Here is an 8,103-nt window from a genome sequence, read left to right as displayed (position 1 = left end):
CCTATGTATTGGGGATAGTAACCCCTCATCACATTCACATGTATGGCTTGCAGGTATTTTGCTCCATACCATGAATTATCTCTTAACTCTGTTGATGGTTTTCTTTGCTGTGCAGACACTTTTCAGTTGGATGTGGTCCCATTTGTCTTTTTTTTGGCTTTTGTTGCAGTGTTTTGGGGTCATAGCCAAAAAGTCACCACCCAGACTAATGTCAAGGTTTTCCCCTAACTGTAGTTTTACAGTTTCAGACCTTATGTTTAAGTTGTTAATCCATTTTGAGTTGACTTTTGCATATGGTGTGAGATAAGGATCTAATTTATTCTTCTGCATGTCCTCAATGGCTTTGTTTTGTTTTCTTTTTATTTACTCATGAGACACACACACACACACACACACACACACACACACACACACACAGAATGAGAGAGAGAGAGAGAGGCAGAGACATAGGCAGAGGGAGAAGCAGGTTCCCTGTGGGAAGCCCAGTGCAGGACTGGATCCCAGAATCTCGGGATCATGACCTGAGCCAAAGGTACATGCTCCACCACTGAGGCACCAGGTGTCCCTGTGTCCTCAATGTTTTATAGTTTTCAGTGTACAAGCCTTTCCTCTCCTTGGTTAAGTTTATCACTGAGTAGTTTATTCTATTTGATGCTATTATGAACAAGAATGTTTTCTTAATTTCCCTTTTAGATAGTCTGTTGTTAGAGTACATAAATGTAACTGAGTTTGGTGTGTGGATTTTGATTCCTACAACCTTACATTTGTTGTGGAGTCTGGAAGATTTCCTACATATAAGATCATGTCATCTGCAAGAAGCAAATTTTACTTCTTTCTTTCCAGTTTGGATATCTTTTATTTCTTTTTCTTGCCTAATTGCTCAGGTCAGGACTTCCTGTACTATGTTGAATACACATGGCGAGAGTAGACATCCCTGCCTTGTTCCTGACCTTAGAGAGAAAGCTCTCAGTTTTTCCCCATTGGATATGATCTTAACTGTGGGCTTTTCACATACTTCCTTTACTATATTGAGGTACATTCCTGAAGGACAGGAAACACTTCCAAACTCATTTTAGGAGGCCAGCATTATTCCGGTACCAAAGCAAGGCAAGGGCACTGCAAGAATAGGAGACTACAAGCCAACTCAGATGTGAAAGTCCTCAACCAAATACTAGCAAACTATCTCAAACAGAAGGATCATACACCATGACCCAGTGGGATATATCCCTGGGATGTAACAGTGGTCCAATAAAGCAAGTCAATTAATAGAAGACACCACATTAACAGCATGAAGGATAAACACACAATCAACTCAGTAGAAGCAGAAAAAGCATTTGACAAATTTCAACCTTCTTTCATAATAAAAATCTCAGCAAACTAGGTATAGAAGGAAGACATTTCTTGATGATAAAAATAGCTTTAAGCCTCTGAACAATGCGCCCCCCCCTTTTTTTTTTCATTTTACGAGTGCTATACTGTTCAAGATAATTCTATTTCCCTCTAACTGTGGAGGTAAAAGAACTCAGAGTGAGATCTGTGGCCAGTGCCTCTGGGGTCTTGTTGGACATTTGTTGTAGCAATTTCACTGCAGGTATCTTTTACATCCCTGCCCTTATCTCTCTTGGCTCAATATTATTAATTAGTCATGCTAAGTCTCAACACGGTCGCGTCCAGACACAGCCCCCAACTGAGCAGTCCTGGATTTGCTCATGGAAGTCGGGCTCAGCTGAGCCTGGGGAGCACCAGATGCTGCGGGCTGGGGCTAACTGTGCTGTCTCCTGATGCCCTCTCATCATTAGAAGGTCTGCCCAAACTTGTGGTGCAGGTTGCTGACTGTGCAAATGACGGACGCATAACCCATTGGTTCTGCGGGCAGGAGGAAAGTACACTTCAGCTCCACAGAGAACTGGTCTGGACATTCCTGCATGGAGGAACGGGGGCCCGAGGGACTTTTCCTTCCAAACACAGGAGTAAGGAGGAAGGTGTGGCGAGGCATGGCAAAGCTGCTTCCCCAGAGGGCCGAGGGGTGCAGACAGAGCAACCTACCTCTTCAGGACAGCTGTACCCCCTGGCACGATCCCTGTGGAGTCACTTTGAATGCCAAGAGTGGTTCGCCTGAGTGTGATTTTCTTTCCTCTGCAGACATCTCCAAGGGCCCTGTTACTCACACCCAGAGTCAAGATTTCACTGCCACCACCGAGGGCTGCAGGCAGCACTCAGAGACCCTGCAAGGCCCAAAGACCCACCCTCTGCCTCCTTCCCTGCACCCCAGGCTGTGGGAGTCAGGGAAGGGAGTGATGCTGGGAGGATCATCTAGGGTACAGGAAGGCCGCACTCTGGAAACCCGAGGTTCACCCCAACTAAAGGCACTCGAAGTCACCCTGTCCCCATAGCAAACTCCAGCCTTAGTCTGGGCAGCTCATTTTCCTTTGAAAATGGCTGTTTTTCACCTGGGAAACAGGCTACTTCTCAGAATGAGCCTTTCCACCTGGGCAGAAGCTGCCCGGAATCCAGCAGTGCACATCCCGCCCTCCCACCCCACAACCTGGCAAATGGCGAGAACACACCCCCCGGGGCTGAGCATGTTCTGAGGCTGGCAGAGTGAGGGTGGAAACGGGCCCAGATCGGCTGCTGAGCCCCGTCAAGCTCCCAGGCAGCTGGAGTCAGGCCTCAAAAGAGTGGGGTTCATTTCCAAACCCCCTTGGTTGAGTTGAAAAGTTAGTCCCGAGATCTTTTAGTTAATGACAAATGCCTCCTGAGTCAACATACAGTGGAATTTAAGGTTAAAAGCATAATTAATTTTTTGCTTTCGAGTTAAAAAATAAACAAGTCAGTATTCACTCATCAGCACGTGTTCCCTGAGTGCCCACCTTGGGTCCAGGCAGTGCTCCAGCGCGGCACGCAGCAGTGGGCCCTGACCTACAGAAGGCATCCAGGAGGTCAGAGGACAGTAGACGTGCACATAACGGATGTGTGGCTGCGGCGGAGCCAGGGGGCAGGGGGGATGGGGGCTCCGGGAGGGCACAAGACAGCATTTGAGCAGAGGCCTGAAGGCAAGACAGCAATAGACAGGCAGGAACACAGAGGTCCAGGAGGGCACGTGAACAGGGGAGGGTGGCCCCCAAGTCAGGGAAGTCATTGGAGCGAAGGAGAGATGCAGGCCCAGGTCAGGTGGGAACTTGTGAGCTGTGGTGGTGCACTCACTAACTCACACATCTTCACGCCCACATCAATACCCCTGAGTCTCACAGAGATCTACACAAGCATGCACACCAGACACACACACATCCACACACATGTAGATGCTTGTGCACCTTGACTCACACATACCTGCCCACATTTGCACACTCACAGGTCATGACTCACACATACACACGCACACTTTCACATTAACACATATACACAGCTGCACGTTCACACATAAACGCCCCAAGTCACACCCACTGACATGTACATTCATCTGCTCACGTGACACCACCTGACTCATGCACACACACACACACACACACACACACACACACTGTCTCACACACCTCTCCAGCAACATATTTCCAGTTCCACCTCAGCCTTCTGTTCCAGAGATCTGAGCTGGACCTCCACTCTGCACCTCTGCATGGTAACCTGCACAAACGTGCATGCCCTCGGCCTCAGTCTCCTGCCTCTGTGTGTGCTGGAAGTGCACCCCCTCAAGGAGCAGACAGGCTCTGGAGGTGGGAGCAGAGACGGCAGGCTGAAGCCCACTGTCCCACGACACCAGAGGTGACCGGTGTGAAGTCCCTGCTCACCAGGGATGCACTGAAGCAGCACAGGGATGGGGCAGCCTGGGAGTCCCTGCATGTGTGCCTCTGTGCCTCTCCCCAAAAAGCACACACCCAGAGACACTGGCACAGGGGCCTCGGATGCGCATGGAGGGACCTGGGGGCGACAGGTGGGTAAGGGCCTAGGGCTGCTGTGGGAGGCTGAGACAAGGAGGGAGTGGACAGGGCTGGGCACTCGGCCTAGTGCTGGATTTCACCAGAACCCACCCTGCCAACGCTTTGAAAGCTGAAAGGAAACGTAAAAGATTCTCCCCAGACAGCATTTACGGAACGCGGTACGCTGGGGCCCTTTCACTTGGCGCTCGCGGTCTTGGCGGGGGGGTGGCTGGCAGCTGACAGGGGGCCACTGCGCTTCAGCAGATGGAAGGGGTACCAGCCTCTCCGCGCAGAGTCCTGGACGGCTTATCTCTGGCTCCTGACGGGAAAGGGAGTTATTTACAAGGGGTGAAGTCCAGCCGCTGGCCACGAGCCAGCTCACATCCTCTGCAGAAGGCAGGGTTTTTTCAGACTTCCACGTTCTGTTGAACTGAAGAAAAGCACTTCTTCCACGGAAAAATAAATAAGTAAATGCAAGTAACAGCAGTGATTTTAATAATCAGGTTAGTGTGGTTCAAATGCCAAGATGCAAACACGGTGCCGCCGCCGCCGTATCCTGCTTGAGCTCTTCACAGGAGGAGAAAAAAGTCCCCCGCAGAGATACGAGCCTGAGTCTGCAGATTTGGAGGCTTTTTACACCTGTTAAGTTCTGTTAAGTTGGCCACCGTCTTAGATGACGCTACCTCGCAGAACCGGCGTGGCCGCGGAGTCCGGTGGCCCGCCAGCCACATGGCTGCTGGGGGCATGAATGCTCACATCTGCGGGGAGAGGATATACACCCGGGTATCAAGAACTAGCTTGATAGTAATTCCTAGCTACTATCTATTACTAGATAGTAATAACTAGCTTGATTAATGGCTGTAATGCCTTGATTTGGTAAAAATCTTACTTTTAGAAAATTATTCCAAGGAAGTAAGCGAATGCTCATGTTAGAAACATTTGCTGGTGTGAGAATGTTCGTGCTCATAGTTTTATAATAGAGAAAATGGAAAAAACCTGAAAAATCCAGCAGGAGAGAAGCTCTGCCTTCCACATCTTGAGACGGTGACCAGCCCCTAAAAGACAATAAACAGCAAAGCGAGGCTTATAATGTAGGAAGTGAAGAGAAGCACATGCACTCATTACAAAATTATAAGGGCACAGGCGCAAAGCATGTAAAGAAATAGAAGAGTGACAGCTGAAAAGTGAGGTCCTAGGGGAGTCCATTCCTCCCCCTCCAAAGCTCAGAGGGCTACCGATGTAGTGTAGGGTCATTGATGTGGCTTCACAATGTTGACTAAATGAAGTGAAGCTAACTCTGTCACACGGATGAGCCGAGGGTGGTCAGGGGAGCAAGGCTCCCCGGGCCCTGGCTGTCCCACCCGCGTGCTGACCCCTCTGCTGGCAGTGCTTGCTGGCTGCCCCTCTGCCACAGGTGGCAGCAGGTTCACCCCGGGCGGTGCAGCCGTGCGTGTGTGTGTGTGTGTGTGTGTGTGTGTGTGTGTGTGTGTGTGGCTTCATCCTCAGCATGGCAGCTCGGAGCTGGGTGGGCCGGAGATCAAAAGCCACTGGGCCCCTCAGTAGCTGTACCACCTGCAGAGTCACCACCTTCCCTGTCCTCCCACGTCCTCATCCTTAGGGGTCCTTTTCCGTGGTCACTAATCCCGTGGTCCAAATGTGTTACGTTTGACTTGAGCCGTGATTTTCAATAAAAGGTCAAATATCAACTCTCAACACACTTCACTGTACTTTTGAGAAAAATTAAAAACAATATCCGTCCATTCCGGTTGGCAAGTGATCCACTTGCCTGGAGGCAGGGGCTGGGTGTCGCAGCCCCAGCTGCCTCCAAGGGTCCCCAGCCCTCCATCCTTGCTGTGTGAGGCCACAGGGGGCCCCTGCACATCCCGGAAGCCAAGACTGAGTGTCCGGGGGCTTTTCCACGCAATATCCATTCAATTGTGTGTCTTGCTTGAATGCAAAAGCATATGGCCTTCCCACTTATTTTTTAACAACTCGTGGGCATTGTTTGGCTTTCAGTCCTCCATCCTCCAAAATCGCATGCTGGGCGCCCATAAAAATGCATAGGCACTAACTTTCCTGTTTTTCCAGGCACAGGCTCCCTCAGGAAATGCATCACTGAGTGGGTTTTCACTGCGGTTCCCAGGCCTGCAATGGAAGCTCACATTGCTTCTGAGCTTGGAGCCCAGCTCAGTGCGCCCAGATCTTTCTTCTCTGGGGGATGAACCTCGACCAGTGGGGCTGCTCAGGGAACTACCTGAAGGCAGGGGTAGGAAACCATCCACTGGTCGATCCAGGTGCTCAAGCAGCAAATATTTACTAGATGTGCACCAAGTGTCAGGGACTCCTGCCTCCAGGGAGATTCAGCTTTGCAGGAGAATGTTCTAGCAAGCGGGTGCCATGTCACAAATCACCCCAAAGCTTCGTGACTGAAACAGCAATCATTTTATTTTCTCCTCTGTTTCTTTGCTAGGGCTGTTGTAACCAAGTACCAACCACTGAGGGGCTTAAACAACAGAAGTCTGCTTGCCTACAGCTCTGAGGGCTGGGAGTCTGAGATGAGGGTGCGGGCAGGGTGGGCTCCTGCGGATACCATGAGGGAGGCTATGTTCCAGTCCTCCCCCAGCTGCTAATGGGGCTTGCCAGTGATCTCTCATGTTCCTTGGCTTGTAGAAGCATCACCCCAATCCTTGCCTTCACATCCATATGGCTTTCTCCCTGTCATCTCTATGTCTGATTTTCCTTTTCTTACAGGGATACCAGTCATAGTGGATTAGAGCCGCCCCTCATGACCTCACTTTACCTTGATTACTTCTGTAAAAACCTCATCTCTGAATAAGGTCACACTCTGAACCACTAGGGATTGGGTCATGAATGCATCATTTGTAGGAGAACACAAGTGCATCAGCAGTATCTCTCTCCCATGGGTTCTGTGGTCAGGATCCAGTCGGGTCTCCTGGCTGCAGGCAGATTCAGTGAAGGGGTGCGGCTGGCATGGCCCACCCCTGGGTGGTCTGGGTGGTCTCTCCATGTAGGGGGGGCTTGGGCTTCCTCACAGCATGGCCACCGGAAGCTTCAGGAGCAGACACCCCAGTGAGCAACAGGGAAGCTGCCTTGCCTTTCATGACCTAGCTCTGGAAGCCAACATAGTGTCACTTTTGCCACCCTCTCATGGCCAAGTTCACCAACACGTGCTGAGTGTCAAGGGACAGGGATGTAGACCCCACCTGTTGATGGAAAGAGTGTTGAAGAAGTCACACGTGGGATGGGACTATTGTCACAGCATTTACAGCATTTTTGACAGATGCAATGGGCTACAGGGACGCTGGAACAGTAAACACAGAGTGGATGGTAGGGTGGCGACTGCTGCTTTCAGATAAGTGTAGGTTGCCATGGAAACATAGCAACTGGGCACTGGAGCCCAAGTGAACAGCCTGGAGGACTTCCAGAGGTTATGCTGAGGTCTGAAGGGGGGGGGGGGGAGCAGCAGTTAGATTGACATGGGGTGAAGGGCAGAGGGACCCATCCGTTCCAGGGCTAGGAGGTGGGAGAAACTGTGCATATTCTACAAAAATCTGGGATTCCAGGGACAAGTACACTCTTCCAGGGCCCACAACAATCTCCCAAGATCTCAATTCCTTGCATGAAAAACCCAGAAGACCCACATTTTATCCAGACTTATAAGTGGCTCTTACAACACTCGGGGCCTCTGATCTGCTCTCACAATTCCATGGCAGTCATTCTTTTTGAACTGATTGTGCCTTTGTCTCAATCAAGGATCAGTAAACTTTTTCCATAAAGACCAGATAGCAATATTTTAGCCTTTGTGAGGCACACAGTCATTGACACACCTATTCAACTCTGCCGCTGTAACACAAAAGCAGCCCTAGAAAGTACGTGAATGGATGGGCATGGCTGTGTTCCAATAAAACTTTATTTATAACAACAGGTGGTTGGCTACTCTTTGCTGACTTCTGGTCTAGGCTGAAGTTTGTTCTGGTCAGTATTCGAGTCCCAGCTTCCAGCACTTACTGTGCATGACTCTGAACATGTCATTCGACATTTCTGAAGCCGTTTCATCTTCCATGAAATATTTTAGGTTGAACAGGCAATACTGCCTCTCTCCCCGCTGTTCAACTCTGCCATTGTAGAGTTTATCACCCATGACAGAAGAAAACGAAACAAAGTATGT

The 8,103-nt window shown here is 50.1% G+C and overlaps 1 long non-coding RNA gene across 2 annotated transcripts in view; it reads right to left on the bottom strand.

Annotated features, from left to right (window-relative positions):
- Positions 1-819: 819 nt before the first annotated feature.
- LOC112646778 (uncharacterized) overlaps positions 820-8,103 on the bottom strand; it is a 71,950-nt gene continuing 64,666 nt past the window's right edge. For both annotated transcript variants that reach the window (XR_004816042.2, XR_003127866.3), the window contains 2 exons: positions 4,911-4,969; positions 820-4,672 (listed from right to left, as the gene is read on the bottom strand). This is a non-coding gene — a long non-coding RNA (uncharacterized LOC112646778). The remainder of the gene's footprint in view (positions 4,673-4,910; positions 4,970-8,103) is intronic.

This window comes from Canis lupus, chromosome 5 (genome assembly GCF_003254725.2).
Source record: "Canis lupus dingo isolate Sandy chromosome 5, ASM325472v2, whole genome shotgun sequence".
In the NCBI taxonomy this organism is placed as follows: Eukaryota; Metazoa; Chordata; class Mammalia; order Carnivora; family Canidae; genus Canis; species Canis lupus.
This window is presented reverse-complemented; position numbering and strand designations above follow the sequence as displayed.